Consider the following 15,579-nt stretch of genomic DNA (forward strand, 5'->3'; position numbering starts at 1 on the left):
CCTCCCCTTCCTCTCCCTCCCTCTCTCTCTTCCTCCCCCATCCCCTTTGGTGTTTTGTAACCCCCTCCCCTTCCTATCTCCCCCTCCCTCTCCCGTCTCTGCCCCCTCTTCTCTCCCTCTCCCCTCCCATTTCTCCCCCTTCTCTTTCTCCCTCTACTCCTTTTTCTCTCTCCCCCTTTCTCCTCTTCTCTTTCTCCTCCCCTCTCCCTTCCCATCTTTCCCCCTTCATCTCCCTCTCCTCCCTCCCCAGAGCCTGCTGAGGTCCCCAGGCTGGCCAGGGCTGGCTCTCTTTCTCTCTCAAGTTACCCTCTGGCTGGCCGTCGGATGGTCTGTACCTCGCCGCCTCCAGCAGAGCCTGCTGCGCTCCGGCCGGACTACCCCTCCCTCCTCCCCCCGTCCCCGCCCGCTGCTCCCCCGCCCGCCCTCCCTCCCTCCCTCTGGCAGGCCGGCCGGCCCGGGTCATTCCAGGACACGACACTCCTCGGGAGGAAGCCCAGCGTCGGGCGTCTCCAGCTCCCGGGCTCCCTCCAGCTGGTCAGGTGAGAGAGTGCCCGTCCTGGCCCCAGCGGCCCCCCTCCTAGGCGCCCCGGGCCCAGCCGCAGCCCGCCCGAGTCCTCCTGGGCTGCCTCTGCCCTCCGGGGCTAGGACAAGTAAATCCTGCAGGGTCCGAGCCTGGAGGGCCGAAGGAGGACCCTGCGAGGGGAGGGCGGGGAGAGGAGCCGCCGGGGGACGGGGCGGAGGGGCCGGACTCGGAGCTGACGCCGCTACCGGTGACTTGCGAGACTGGCCGCACGGCCCCAGCTGGCGACCGGGCGGAGCGAAGGGCAGGGAGGGGGAAGGGACAGCGCGGGGTGGGGGGCAGGCGCGATCTAGAGCCTCTAGACCTGGAGGGGACCGTCCTCCTTCCAACTCCGGAGAGGCTGGGGAGGGGAGCAATCGCGGAGCCTGGTTTTACCGGGGGATTCCCTTAGTGAAGTTTCCCAACGAGAGGTGTTTAAGGTCGGCGCGCTTGGGGTGCTCTGGGGAAGCAGGGGGCGGGCGGCCGGGCAGGGACCGAGCCAGCTCTGCCGCGGAACCGAAGGAGGCTCAACCCCAGCACCCGCTGCCCCACCGAAGAGCCCCCAAAAAAGGGCGGTCCCGAAGGGGCATGTGGAGAGGGGAGGGGAGAATAGGCTTGGGAGGTTGGATAGTCCTTTTCTGTTCTTCTTTTCTTTTCTTTTCTTTTCTTTTCTTTTCTTTTCTTTTCTTTTCTTTTCTTTTCTTTTCTTTTCTTTTCTTTTCTTTTCTTTCTTTTTTCCTTTCCTTTCCTTCTTTCTTTCCTTCTTTCTTTCTCTCCATCTTTTTCTTTCTTTTCTTCCTTCTTTTCTTTCCTTCCTTCCTCATCCTCCTCTCTCTAGGAGCAACTTAAGGGGAGGCATTTTCTTCTCTTTTTGCCTCTACTTTCCCTGCCGCTCATCTTGCCCAGCCTTGCTCTTCCTCTGTGCCTCAGGTTTCCGGACTCTATCTTAACCTTAATCACTTGATAGGGAGCGACGAGTTAAACTGCCAGCTGCTGAGCTCGAGTGTCGGTCGGTAGACTTCTGCCTTCTTTCTCCCTCCCTTCTCTCTCCCTCTGGCTTTCCTGCCTCTCAGTTTACTACTTTCTTGCCTGTTCTCTACCCCGACTTCTAAATTAAGGTTGTTTGTATTTCAAACAGCCTTGAGGTTAAGAGGATAACTACACCCTTAGTTAGGAAGTGTTGTTGGGGGGGAGGGGGGAATCCCCCACGGGAAATCCCCTCCTTCTTTGATATTTCCCTGACCCTGAACTCTTGGTGACTTCCCAGCCGGGGAGTTTCCGCACACTATCAGATAATTATTAGTTATTAAGCATCTCTAGGGTGTCATAGTCTGGCAAGTTCTGGGCCACTTAAGGGGTTTTTACAATAACTTTACTCTTTCCAGTCTCCAGGAAAGGTGGTTTGATGTTGTTGGTACCGTTTTATAAGCCGGGACACTAATGCATAAGGATAACAGGAACTTCTCTAAGGTCAAAGTTCTTGAAGGAACAGGGACAGGACCAGGCAAGATGGTGACATTTGGCTTCTCGGTTTGGTTAATCACATCTCCACCTTGAGTGCTTTGCCATCCCATGGTAACAGGTATCTAGGTTCTTTCAGGGCTGCTGCTCAGGCTAATAGAATTTTTCTTTACCTGTTCCCTCTTCCCACAACTTCCCAATAAAATTTAGTTGTGTGCTGTCTCATCAGGGTCCTGCACCAGATTCCTAAGTGTGCCCCAGCTTGTAACTGCTGGGTGCTAGCTCAGGACTCTGAACCCTTCCCTCATGGGTAATCTATGTTCATTTCTCAGGGGCTCATGTGGAAAGATGTGCTTAATTTAATCTAAACGAGTGACTAACTGGAGGAGAATATCAGGTACTTTGTTTGACATCTTGGAGTATGGCAATTTCCTAGGATCATACATAGATTTAGGGCTAGAAGGGACCTCAGAGATAATTTATTCTACATTGGAGAAAACCGAAGCCTAAAGTGGCTAATCAGTTTGCCCGAGGTCATCCAGGACTTGAATAATAAAGCAAATGACTTTTTCATGTGTCTTGGACCCCTTTGGAAGTCTGGTGAAGTCTATGGACCCCTTCTCAGAACACTGTTTTTAAATGTACAAAATAAAACACATGGGATTACAACAGAAATTAGTTATATTGAAATACAGTTATCAAAATCTTAACAAACAAAAAACCAAGTTTAGGAGCCCCCAGGTTAAGAAACCCTCCAGTTGGGGGAGAGTAGGAATTTTGACTCTACATTTAGCAATATGATTAAGTGTTTTAGAACAAATAACGCTTTCCCCCTTGAGATTAGGCAGATCTTCTCAAAGAAAGATATGAGGAACTCAGATGATGAAGGTCTGTGGAGGGTCTGGGCTAGACAAAATTTTGAAGTTGGTAACATTTGTATCTAGCTTCACCCAACTTCTCCTAATTCTCCCCCTTTCAAAAGTATGACAAAACCTTTTGACTTCCTCATTCTTTTAAAAAGCATCCATTAAGTGTCCACTGTTTATTCCAGGCTTTGGAGGTATAAAGATACAATGAAAATCAGTCAACCCCTCAAGGAGCTTACATTTTTCTGCTCAGGCATACACACTGAGTTTAAGATAATTGGAACCAGAAGAGAACAATTAATGAACTGCTAAGGTGGTAAAGAAGAGCTCCCCTTAGAAGACAGCAACTGTGTTGAGACTTCGAAGAAGCCAAGGATTTAAAAAGGTGACAGTCAAGAGAGAAGGCATTGAGATACGTAGGACAGAAAGCTTGGGCAAAAGTGTGGCAGTTGGAGACAGAATGCTGCATTCAGGCCACTTCCAGTAAGCCTTTCTGTTTGCAACATACAAAGTGTGGAGGGGGGAAATGTGAAATAAGTTTGCAAAGGCAGGTCCTCAGGAAAGGTTCTGATCAATCTTTTTTGTGTCACCAGGGCTTCTTAGCAAGATATTTCTCTTAGAGGTATTTTCAGTTGGAAAACACAAAGCTTGTAGTCACTAAAATTGTGAGTTTGGGGGCCTACACAAAGGCCAGAGAAGGACCAGGCTTCTACATGACTCAGGAGTAAGGCTGACCTAGATTTTGATTAGCTCACTCAGCTTGACTGTCATTCTATTAAAGGAACATAATAATAAATATATTATGACACTGGATGCTCACTGACCTACCAGGATCCACCACTGTGCCTGCAGGTCCTTCTGACATTCTATTTTTAAAAAATGGCATTGAGGAATAGGCTATTTAGCATCTAAAAATTCATTAAGGAAATTAATCACATGGCACTTTGCACTTCACAACCTGTGGGTTGCAACTTTAATTACACTTTGATATTACTCCTCCCAAGGCTGTGTCAAGGAAATCAGTTCATCTCTTTGATAGATGAAAAAAACTTGGACATAGAGAGTAATAGATAGCTCATCCTTAAGGAGCAGGGTGGACCTAGGACCTTGGATTTTTAGTTAGCTTCTCCAAGTCAGCTAATAATCAGTCACTCAACAAACAGCTATTAACCACCCACTTTGTGTCAGGCATTGTGCTAGCCAGTAGGAATCATCAGATCATCTATTTAGAGCTGAAAGGGACATTAGAAACCCCAGAGTGCAACCCTCTGGTTTTATAGATTTAAACCTGAGGCACAGAGAGATGGAGGTGGTTGCCTGGGGTTAGCCAGCTAGTAAGTTTCAGTGGCAAGATTTGAACCCAAGATTATCTTGATTCTAAGTCCAGTGCCATAACCACTATGCAAGACTGCTTCTCAGAGACAAAAATCAAACAGTCCCTGCTCTCAAGGGGCTTATAGGCTACCAGACTAAACTTAGGTTTTGGTTTTTGTTGTGTTTTGCTTTGTCTTTTTTTTTTTCATTAGGGTTCAGGGTGAGGAAAATGGATTCTCAGACGAGAGTTTCTGTTATAGGATTGAGAAACTGCATCACAGACCTTACTGATATTTCCCCCTTGTCCAAACAGAGTTTGTTTCTATTGAATGTACATTGAAAAAGTCTACAGTTATTAAGTACCTATTCTGTGTATTTCTCAATGCTTTGATGCTTTCTGGGATCCATGACCTCTCTGACATGGGTACTTCTTCCTTTGACATAGGTCGTAGCTCAGCCATGCCTTCTTATCCTGAGAAACTCTTGCCTGTGTCTTTCCATAAATCTCCCATAGAGGACCAGCCCATAGGAGCCCATAAGTCCTTCAAGTCCGTAGGTACCAACATAGCACTGGGTCTCTGAGTCTAGCTGTTTAGCCAGTGAGACTGTACTATCATCTGAGCTGGATTGCCAACTTTTCCATAAGAATAGCACTAGAAACACGGTCAAATGCTTTGTTAAAATCTGGGTTACCTCTGTCTATGAGCTGCCCCTAAGCTACCAGTTTAGTGACCTTACCAAAAAGAGACATGAGGTTAGTCTGGCATGACCTCGGTCTCTTTGTGATCGCTGCTTCCCTTTCTAAATGTTTACTAACCACCTCTTTAATAATCTATCCTAAGACATGGCCAGGAATCGAAGGCAAACTCACTGACCTGTAGTTTGCTTTCTCCATACTCTTCCAAGTTTTGAAAATCAGGACAGCATTTCCCCTTCTCCAGTCTCACGCTGCCTCTTCCTTTCTCCTCAGCCCTTCAGAGAGCACTAAAGTCTCAACAAGCACATCTGCTCCTTCATACAGAATTTAGTACATCTGGGCCTCATGACTTGAACTCATCTCCCTTAGGACCTACCTAATCAGTTGAGTATATTTGCAAAGTAAACACTCAATATGATAGCCCATGATGTTTCTTATGGCCAGCAGAAATTATTAGACCTGGAGAAATTCTTTTTAGGCAGCAAAATTGGACTCACTGAGCCCACATTCTCCCCCAGACTAGCTCTCCTTCCTTCTTTATTTTCCTCAAGCCAATCAGTTATTCTTTCAACAAACACAGAAGATTTCCTGTGTGCCTTATCAGTATGCTAGATGCCATGTTTAATACCCATATTGGACAGCTAGGTGTCTCCGTAGTGCATTGAGCTCCAGGCCTGGAGTCAGAAAGACTCCTCTTCCTGAGTTCAAATCTAGCCTCAGTCACTTACTAGCTGTGTGACCCTAGGCAAATCACTTAGCCATGTTTGCCTCAGTTTCCTCATCTGTAAAATGAGCTGAAGAAGGAAATGGCAAACCACTCCAGTATCTTTGCCAAGAAATTCCCAAATGGGGTCACAAAGAGTTGGACACAACTGAAAACCAAATAAACAACAACAATAATAATAATAAATATTTACATTGTATCTACTATGTGCCAGGTACTGTGCTAAATGCTTTATAAATATTATCTCATTTGATCGTCCCAACAACTCTGGGAGGTTAAGGAAAATGAGACAGACAGAGGCTAAGTACTTGCCCAAGGTCACGTAGCTAGTAAATGTACAAGTCTATGTTTGAATTCAGGTGGAGAACTCTATTTTGTGCCACCTAAATAAAAAAGTGGGCATAGCCCTTCTTCTCTAGAGATTTAAAATCTCATTCATAGTAGAAAGTGAAATACAGCAAGAGAGGAGTGTAGGGATTATCTAGTCCAACATTCTCATTATACATATGAGGAAACCAATGCCAGAGAGTCAAATTTACCTAAGCTCTCTCTCAGGCCTTTTCCATCTTCTAAGCTTTTATGATTGCATTCCCAATTTCCTGATGTTGAGACTTCCATATATAGGAGCAGTAAAGTGGCTAGACTTATGATTTTATCAATACAGGGAACTCCCAGGTGAGGCAGTTCAGCACCTCCTTAGTATTTTAGAGTCTTAGGGAATTGCCTTAAGCATGGAGGGGTTAAATGACCTTGGGGCCAGTAGATACCAGAGGGTCAGAGGTTAGACTTGAACACTGATCTTCCTGGTTCTAAGGCCCGCTATCTAATATACAACGGCTCCTTCACATGTACAAAACCTGAAAAATAAAATGTTAACTATATTTGATAAAAAATAAATGTGTCAGTTTAATTTGCTGTAAATCTTTCTTACTCTATTGTGATTCTTTTACTTGAAGTCAAATGAATATCAATGGAACTTTCTTTGTGATTTTGTTTTTCAGTGAAACAAGGAATGTTTAGTAAAATAAAGTTGATTGAATTCAGCATGTATCGAATGTTTCCTGTGTGCCAAGGATCTGAATGTTAGGATCTGGGGTGGGTCAGAGGGATAAAAAGATTAGAAAAGACATACTCTCTGATCACGTGGACCTCATAGTTTGGTAGCCAAAAATAGTTTCAAACTGTTTGGGCCACTATGGATAGAATGATTAGAAAAGTAACGAGCATAAATATTTTCCACTTTGAGTAGCCATTAACAAGTGCAACAGTTACCTTTCAATTATTAAAATATTTCAGATGAGGGATAAAAGCGCCAAGCGTAATGCAAATCACCAGATCATCCAAAAGCCAGTCAGTCAATAAGTGTTTATTAAATTTCAAATATATGCCAGGCACTTTGCTAAATTCAGGGGATACACAGAAAGGCAAAAGACAGTCCTTGTTCTCAAGGAACTCAGGTTCTAATGGGAGAAATACCTTGCAGACAACTATGTACAAGCAGATCAGTTGGAAATAATCAACAGAGACAAGGCACCAATCTTTCAGGGACTCAAGAGAGGTTTTCTGTAGAAGATTGGATTTGGGCTGGGATTCAATGGAAGCCAGTAGGAGAAGATGAAGAGGGAGAGTATTCCAGGCATGGATGCCAGGTGGTAAAAGTATCTGGATTCAGGAGATGGAGTGTCTTGTTCAAGGGGCCACAAGGAGGCCAGTGTCATAGTAACACAGAGTACTTGGGGGGTGGACACGTATGTAGTGGAGGGTGAGTTATAAAGGGCACTGAATGCCAGTGCCCTTTTCATATTTGGTGTGGGAGGTGACAGGGAGTCAATTGAGTAGGGCAGGGGAGACGACATGTTTAGACCTGAACTTAGAGAAATTCATTTTGGCAGCTGAGTGGAGAGTTGACTAGAATAGGGAGAGACTTGTGACAGGGAGAGAGATGTCTATTGCAATAGTCCAAACAGGGGGTGGTGAGGGGTAGGGCTAGGGAGGCCTGAAAGAAATTGCACTCACTCATTATCTCGCAGTTATATGTCATTTTATAGCTTTTCTTCAATTTCCTATAAGCTTTTTAAGGAGCTTCAGTGTGTCGGATATTTATTTTCTTAGTTTATATTGTAATTAGTTTCTAAAATGTTCCGATTTTACTGAACATAGTTGGATATTTCCAAGGGCTGCAGGCACAAAATAAGGTTGACACCAATTTTCCATCAATAATTAATGAACTCTTATAATAAGCTCTTTAAGAGCAATAAAAGTAAAGAATTGAACATGCAGATATTCCAAGGACATTGTTTAATGGATGGACTTGATTTCTTGGAGAGTCAAGTTTGATTGTATAATTAGCAGGCTAAGGGGCCAGTTCATCTTTAGAGATATTCTTACCTTTCCCTTTAAAGATGGGGATCATGGGGCACTGATTCCTCTAAAATTTTCTTTGGATGCTTCATCATGGTGTGGAGGTCACTCTAAATCTTGAGGATTATGCCAATAGAGCTCTGGCTTGCTTTACCATGCTGGAAAGGCTTTGATCTCCTTCTAAAGTAAGTACTCCTTTTGCCCATCTTGGTAATTTCATCCATCAGTTATAATTCAAATATATTTGCAAACCCTACACCCTATGCAAATGTGAATTGTGATGATGATATCGTAGGTGACTAGTTAATGAAGCTACCTGGTGTCCTGTAGAGATGGGCTTTCCTCAGGCACTAGCTTATGACTCTGCTAAAATCACAGAACATCTCTCACATCAATGTCCTCTTCTTTAAAATGGGGGTGATAATGGACCTAACTCTTGAGACAGTCCTAAGAGTTAGGTGCCATTATTACTGAGGATCAAATAGGATAGTAGTTGTAAAGGACTTTGAAAGCCTTATGATGCTATATAGATGTTAGCTGTCATCATCATCATCATCATCATCTTTATTAGGATGCGTATTATTTTCCAAACCCCTGAATTCTAGTCTCACATTTCAAGCTGCCACGTACAGGACACTTTCACTAGGATGTATTACCAACACCTCAGACTTCATGTGTCTCAAACCTATGTCATCCTCTTCCTCAGTAGCCCCTTTTTGCCAATGCTCATAGTTTTAATAAGAGTACCAGCATCCTCTCAGTACCCCAAGCTCTCAACTTTGGAGACATCTTTCATTCTTCCCTCTCCATCATTTCCTCTGCCCAATCAGTGGTCGTGTCCTACTGATTTGCTTTCCATGATACCTCTCCTGTTCATCTCTTCTTTTCTTCTCCTGCTGACACCACTCTCATCCAGATCCTCATTACCTTTCCCTGGACAGCTGTAATCCTCTCCAAAATGGTCCCACTGCTTCTACTCTTTCCCTTTTCCAGTCCATTATTCACAGAACGTCCAGAATAACCTTTTTCATATAGCTACCACAGCTGGAATCACTGTTGTCAAAAGACATTATTCCCCCAAGTAGAACAGGTCAGTGCCACACATTGTCATGGCACCACCTTCCAGGAATGCCCTCAGCACTGGAAAGGCAGAGTGGACTTGAATTTAGGGTGACCTAGGTTCATATCCAGTACCTCACACAGGACTTTGAATATAATCAATACTAATAAATATTGATTGGATTGAGTTTAATTGTATACAGATTTGTCTGTCCTTCAAGGATCAACCTAGCTGGAGAAGGTCAGCAACAGAGTTGTTGGCCACCAGATGACAACATTTTTTCCACAGTAAGTCATGAAGGAATCTTTTATGCATGGAGGAAGTTGCAGTCAGTGTTGGTAGGGAGATTACTGCCACCAGAGAAATCACAATGAAAGGCTGAAGTGTCATGATGATGATGATGGCTAACATTCTTGAACAGCTTTTCCAAGAATCATCATCAAAGTTTTTCTATGGGCTAAAAGGCAGAAATTTTTGTTCTGTCAGGTGAAGGTTTTCATATTGAGCAGGAGGGATGTGGTTTATATAAGTATCTAGCATTTCTCAGGTAATATTTGTAACCTATAGACAGCCTGAAAAATGGAAAGTACCCTGGCTCTGGAATGTAAAGATGTGGGTTCAAATGCCAGCTCCAGTACTTACAACCAGTGTGACCTTGGGCAGGTGACTTAATCTCCTTGGACCTCAGTCTCCTCATCTGTAAAATGACGGAGTTAGACTAGATGACTTCTGAGGGTCCTCCCAATTCTAGAGCTAGGATCCTCTGACCTCAAAATTGAGTGGTCTTTATTGTTAACTTTGTTGTTGTTCAGTCATGGCTGACTCTTTGTGACATCGTTTGGAGTTTTCTTGACAAAGGTACTGAAATAGTTTGTCATTTCCTTCTCCAGCTCATTTTACAGATGAGGAAACTGAAGCAAACAGGGTTAAGCGACTTGACCAGAGTTACACAGCTAGTAAGTGTCTGAGGCTAAGTTTGAACTCAGGTCTTCTTGACTTTGAGGCCCAGCACTCTATCCTTTTGTTAACTGGGCTACAATGATGAGCACCATAGCCTTCAATTTGTGAGAAACCACTGGGTTTCAATAAATATTTAAGACATTCACTGAACTTAATACCTACATATGGAGATGGATTTGAGGACCTGAATATCCAGCCTGATTTTATAGATTCCTAGAGATGAAATGAGGCAGAAAGGGGATGACTGTCTGCCCCATTTTTAATAATGCACTTAAATTTAGAACTCCAAATGTCTACACTTGCCAGGAGTCACACTTCCAGGGGCCCATGCATTGAAGACATGCAGCTGTGTTTATCCATTTATTTAGATTTCCTTTTGCATATTCAAGTAAATGAGCTGCATGGTTCAATCACAATTCTCTCATTTTTCCCTTTTTTATACAAAAAAAATCAAAGCAGAGAACTATCCGGCATTATGGCTGACTCTTTAAAAATACAAAAATCAGGAAACTGAACATTATAGTCCCACAGTAATCATGAATCTGTTCCTTTTACCATTCTATAAAGTTTGCAATGAAAATTAAACCATGGCATTTGTGGAACTCCAACCATATAGATACTTTTTTCCTTGAATTGTTTAAAGGAACCATCTAGTTCTGTACATACACAGACACACACACACACACACACACACACACACACACACACACACACACACACACACCCCATTTTGGGATTTATTCCTTTGAAGATACAGTTCTGTGCAATATATTAAATTACATTGGCTTCATCTAACACCACTTTCTTTACAGTGTCTTTACAATCATTCATTCCAACTTTATATGAAGTGTAAGACCTTTCCTGATCCTCCTAATTGTTAACACCCACCCAAATACTCTGCATTTATTTGGCACATATTTTGTATTGATTTATCTGTGTACATTCTGGGTGTCCTCCCAGCTCCCCAACTCCCTGAGGGCAAGAATGATTTTGCTTTTCTCTTTGTATACTCAGCCCAGCACAGTGACTGGCCTATTGTAGGTATTTAATAGAGTCATAAATTTAGAACTGGAAAGGACCTTAGAGGCCACTGAATGCAAAATCCTTATTTCACAAATGAGGGAACCAAGGCTTAAGGAAGTTAAATGACTTTTTCCAAGGTGCCCTAGATCAGATAGGAAATTTGAATACAAGTCCTCTGACTTCAGAACCAACATTCTTTCCACTGTACTATGATGCCTCTCAACTCGTCCTTTTACAAATGAAGAAAATGAAGCCTGGAGAGGTTTAGTGACTTACCCAAGGTCATTCTACCAGCAAGTATCTGAAGCAAGACACATGTTTATTGAATTCAGTTGAATTTACAGTCGTCCTATTAATAAGAATAATAGCATTTATATAGCATTTTAAGGCTAGCAAAATTCTTTGCAAATATTATTTAATTTAATCTTCTCAACAAACCTTGGAATTGGGTGCTATTATTATCCTCATTTTACAGATGAGGAAACTGGGGCAGAGATTAAGTGACTTGGTCGAAGTCACCTAGCTAGTAAGTATCTGAGGCTGAATATGAACTCAGGTCTTCCTTTTAAATTACATAAGGGTGTTTATTAAGTACCTTGGGAAATATCCAGGCAAAGCACAGAGTTAAGTGCTGAGAATTAAGAAAAAGTGCTCACAGAGGGATATGGCACTTACACAGATGAGTAAAAGCAAATTTATAAAAAACTTCCAAAGGAATCCAGCACTAACTGGAGGAATCAGGGCAGCCTTACATAAAGAGTAGGACCTGGGCTGAATTTTGAAGGAAGCTGGTAGTATTCTAACATAGAAGTTTATGCAAAGTCAGTGAGCTGGGAAATGGAGAGGCAGGGGATGTGTGCAGGTTATAGCCAACAAACCCGTTTGAATAGCCAACAGCAGGAAGGGGATTCATTGGGAGGGGGGAATTGGAAATACGTGCATGCATTTATTCATTGGTTTTATGCCTTATTCTACATTCCGTTAGAGCCCTTCTCCAGTGCCTCATTGAGGTCTGCAGCTGACATAGAATCTCAGAGGTTATTCCAGCATAGCCTGAGCTGTGAAGGCCCAGTGACAGACTTCAGGTCTTTTCTCTAAGGACGAGCCTTCCTAAGTTCTGAAGGGCTGATGAATTTTCTTTTCAAAGCCTTTCTCAAAAACCATCTTTGAAGTCCTAGAAGGGTTGCAGACTGTCTCTGTGGAGGTAATGAACTGCATATATCCTTTCATAATAGCTCACATTTAGATAGTGCTTCAAGAAGGGAAAAGTACTTCAACCCTGTGAAGAAGATCGTACAAGTATTTTTGTATATGCCCATTTTACAGATATGGAAACTGAGGTCTGAGCAGCTAAGTAAAGTGCTCCTTACCACTCAAGTATTAAGAGTCTCGAGTGAGATTTAAACTCAAGTCTTCTGACCTACAGTTCAGTCCTCTGTCTACTACACCCCTGCTACCTCTGACCTTCTGTGACCCTCTGACCCTTCTAGTGTAGAGTAGTGGCACCTCACTTAGCCAGTAGCCCTGGCAGCTGTGGTAGAAAAGTAAGAGCTCTGGTTTTGGAGATAAAGGACTTGGGTTTCTATCCTAGCACTGGCCCCTCAATACCACTTCCCTGGATTTGTTTCTTCATCTGTAAAATGTGGGAGTGGGTTCAATGGCCCATAAGTTTCTTTCCAGGTCCACATCTCAGAAATCTATGAGATGTTTCTTAAATGAATATGAACAAATTGTCCAGATCATGATGTCCACTTATTCAAAGGTCAATGCTTTTATCTTAATCTTTTCTTATGAAAATAATAATAATAATTGTTGTTCAGTCATGTCCAACTCTTTGTGACCATGCTGTCCATGGGGTTTTCTTGGCACAAGTACTGCAGTGGTCTGCCATTTCCTTCTCCAGCTCATTTTACAGATGAAGATGAAACAAACAGGGTTAAATAAATTGCCCAAGGTCACACAAGTAGTGTCGGCAGCCACACTTGAATTCAGGTCTTCCTTACTCCAAACCCAGAGATCTATCTGCTGAGCCACCTTAGCTGCCTGATAATAATAATAACTAGCATTTATATGGCCCTTTAAAGTTTGCAAGGTGTTTGGCAAACTTTCTCATTTGGGGTTCATAACAACCCTGTGAGGTAGATGCTATTATTATCCCATTTTACATATAAAGAAAACTGAGACTCAGAAAACTTAGGCAACTTACCCAGGGTCACGTAGTTCGTATCAGAGGCAGCGTTTGAACCTCTGTCTTACTGATTATAAGTCTGGTTTTGTATCCACTACCCCAAGCTCCCTCAAGATTTCCTTGAGAGAAATCTTTCTACAATGATACAAACTTCCCTCACTTTTTAAAAAGAAGATATTGAACATAACCTAAAATAATTCTCCTGCTACCATGTTCTATGTGTAACACTGTTCATACTGTGTATATACTGTATTATAAGTATTCATTACAGTGTTCTAGATGTAACACTGTATATACTGTATACATACTATATTATAAGCATTCATTTCTGTGTTCTATATACAACATGGTATACTATATCATACAGATGGTCATATACAACACAGTGATCTGCTGTTTAGTTTTTGTCTCCTCCTTAGATGCCATTTACCCAAGAGAAGGTATATTCCTTTAGGGAAGGGACAGTTTGCTTTTTAGCTGTTTCCCCAGTGCCTGGCATATCTAACAGCTGCTTAAATACATGCTTGTGGCTTCACTGATTATTAGATATTCCGCGTTCTACTGAATCCTTCCCCTGTGCCTTATTGAGACATACAGGTGATGCAGCAGTCTAAAGCTTTTTTCAGCTGGTTGAAATGAATTGTTGACCCCAGCCTCAGTGCTGACATTTGGCTTGAACTGCCGATCTGCAGTAGAATGGGAACCCAGAACATTGAGTCTGTTAAGAATTATGAGCAAAATAAAAGTCCATGGGTATTGAGTCACCTCTTCTTGGGGAAGAGTTTTGGTTCTCTGTGGTGGCTGTTGTGGATATTCTGGGGCTTCCCCCCTTTCTGTTTTCCAAGCGGTTTTCCGAACCTTGAAGCGCCTGAAAGCCACGTATCCCCATAGCAAGGGGGCATCATTGCTCTCATTTGAACAGTATCCCCCACCCCCCCATCCGTTCTCCTCAGCTTTTCATGTTTGTGTGGGTGCTGTCCTTACTTCCCTGAAATCCCTCATCTGCTGCCTGCCAGACACAATGCTTTCCTCAAGCCAAGCACCAAGTGGAATCGGATGACGGCATATTTTCCGCACTGTCATAACAGGGCATTCGATTCAGTGTGATTGCCAGCCTACTGGGGAGCAGGGCGCAGTCTGTGAGTATCTACGGGCCTTCGCCTGGCGTTTGCTATTGCCATGGAGACGGCATAATGACAGGCAGGAAGCAAGAAACTGCGACTTACTTTAAATAGAAAGAAGTTCACAGGAAAGGAGGCAAAATCAATCCTTCCGCCCATTTTACGACCCGCGAAGGAAGCCATTCAGGGCCCTCCGCGACGTCTCTCTCACAGCAGACAACGCAAGCTCCTCGGAGGCACGGCTTGTTCCCCGGGATCTGGCACATAGCAGGCACTTAACAGATGCCTGCTGAATTAAATTCAATGAGTCAAACAGTCTTCATTAAGCATCCATTGATTACCTAACCCCCTATTAGGTGTTTGGGAATTTCTTTAACGTAAATCGGTAAGCATTTATTAGGCACCTACTATCTATCAGATACTGGCGATATAATACAAAAAGCAAAACAGTCCCTGCCCACAAGGAGCTTATGTTCTCCTGGGGGAATATACATACATACATGCATACACACATACATACATATATTCATATGTTTTAGCGTTTGTGTTGCACTGATATTCACCGGCTTTAAATAAATGGCAGCATCAATCCGTTATTCTCCATGAAATGGTCACTCCACCATATTCCTTCTTTAGTCTATGCCTGTGCCTACGTATATGTGGTGTGACATGGTATGACCAAGACTGCTCTGAAGCCCTGTAATCACCAAGAAATAGTGTTGGATTTTGGGGTATCCGTGCTTGAAGCAACCACTAATGAAGCCTGGTTTCTTTTGGATACAGAACATTCTTTCAGGGCAGTAGCAAATCAGAAATGTTCTGGAGTCCTTCCAGAACTCCTGAGACTCTAAAGAAGCAGAGCCAGGTGGGCCTCTTTGAAGGTGCTGCATAGGCCACTTTTGGAAGTGATTTGTGAATGGCCTGATTTACAACCTCCCTTTCCCAGAAGTTTGATCCCTGCAAAGCCCCTCTGCTTGTCTGACTTACATAAGGTGAATTGTTAACTGGCTTGTCCATAAGGAGATATGCAAAGCATTAGATGGGAGGTAGTATTCTGATACAGTTTTATCATTATTATTTAAAACGGTTATCAGTCTTGGCTGGAATTCCTCTCTTATTACCAATTTGATTGATCAGGTTAATTCAAACAGAAAGTGCATTTCCTTCCTCTATCCTGCCTCTCCATCTTTTTTTCTCCCTCCCTCCCTTCCTCCCTCCCTCCTTGGCTGCCTCCCTTCTTCCTTC

At 43.1% G+C, this 15,579-nt stretch overlaps 1 protein-coding gene across 1 annotated transcript in view; it reads left to right on the top strand.

The window, feature by feature from the left end:
• The first annotated feature begins 465 nt into the window (after positions 1–465).
• The window catches only part of THRB (thyroid hormone receptor beta), a 422,927-nt gene continuing 407,813 nt past the window's right edge, over positions 466–15,579 (top strand). Inside the window, exon 1 of the mRNA XM_020971083.2 lies at positions 466–539. The gene's annotated coding sequence lies outside the window, so the exon portion shown is untranslated. The remainder of the gene's footprint in view (positions 540–15,579) is intronic.

Source organism: Phascolarctos cinereus, unplaced genomic scaffold (assembly GCF_003287225.1).
Source record: "Phascolarctos cinereus isolate Bilbo 61053 unplaced genomic scaffold, phaCin_HiC Scaffold_1;HRSCAF=81, whole genome shotgun sequence".
NCBI classification, from domain to species: Eukaryota; Metazoa; Chordata; class Mammalia; order Diprotodontia; family Phascolarctidae; genus Phascolarctos; species Phascolarctos cinereus.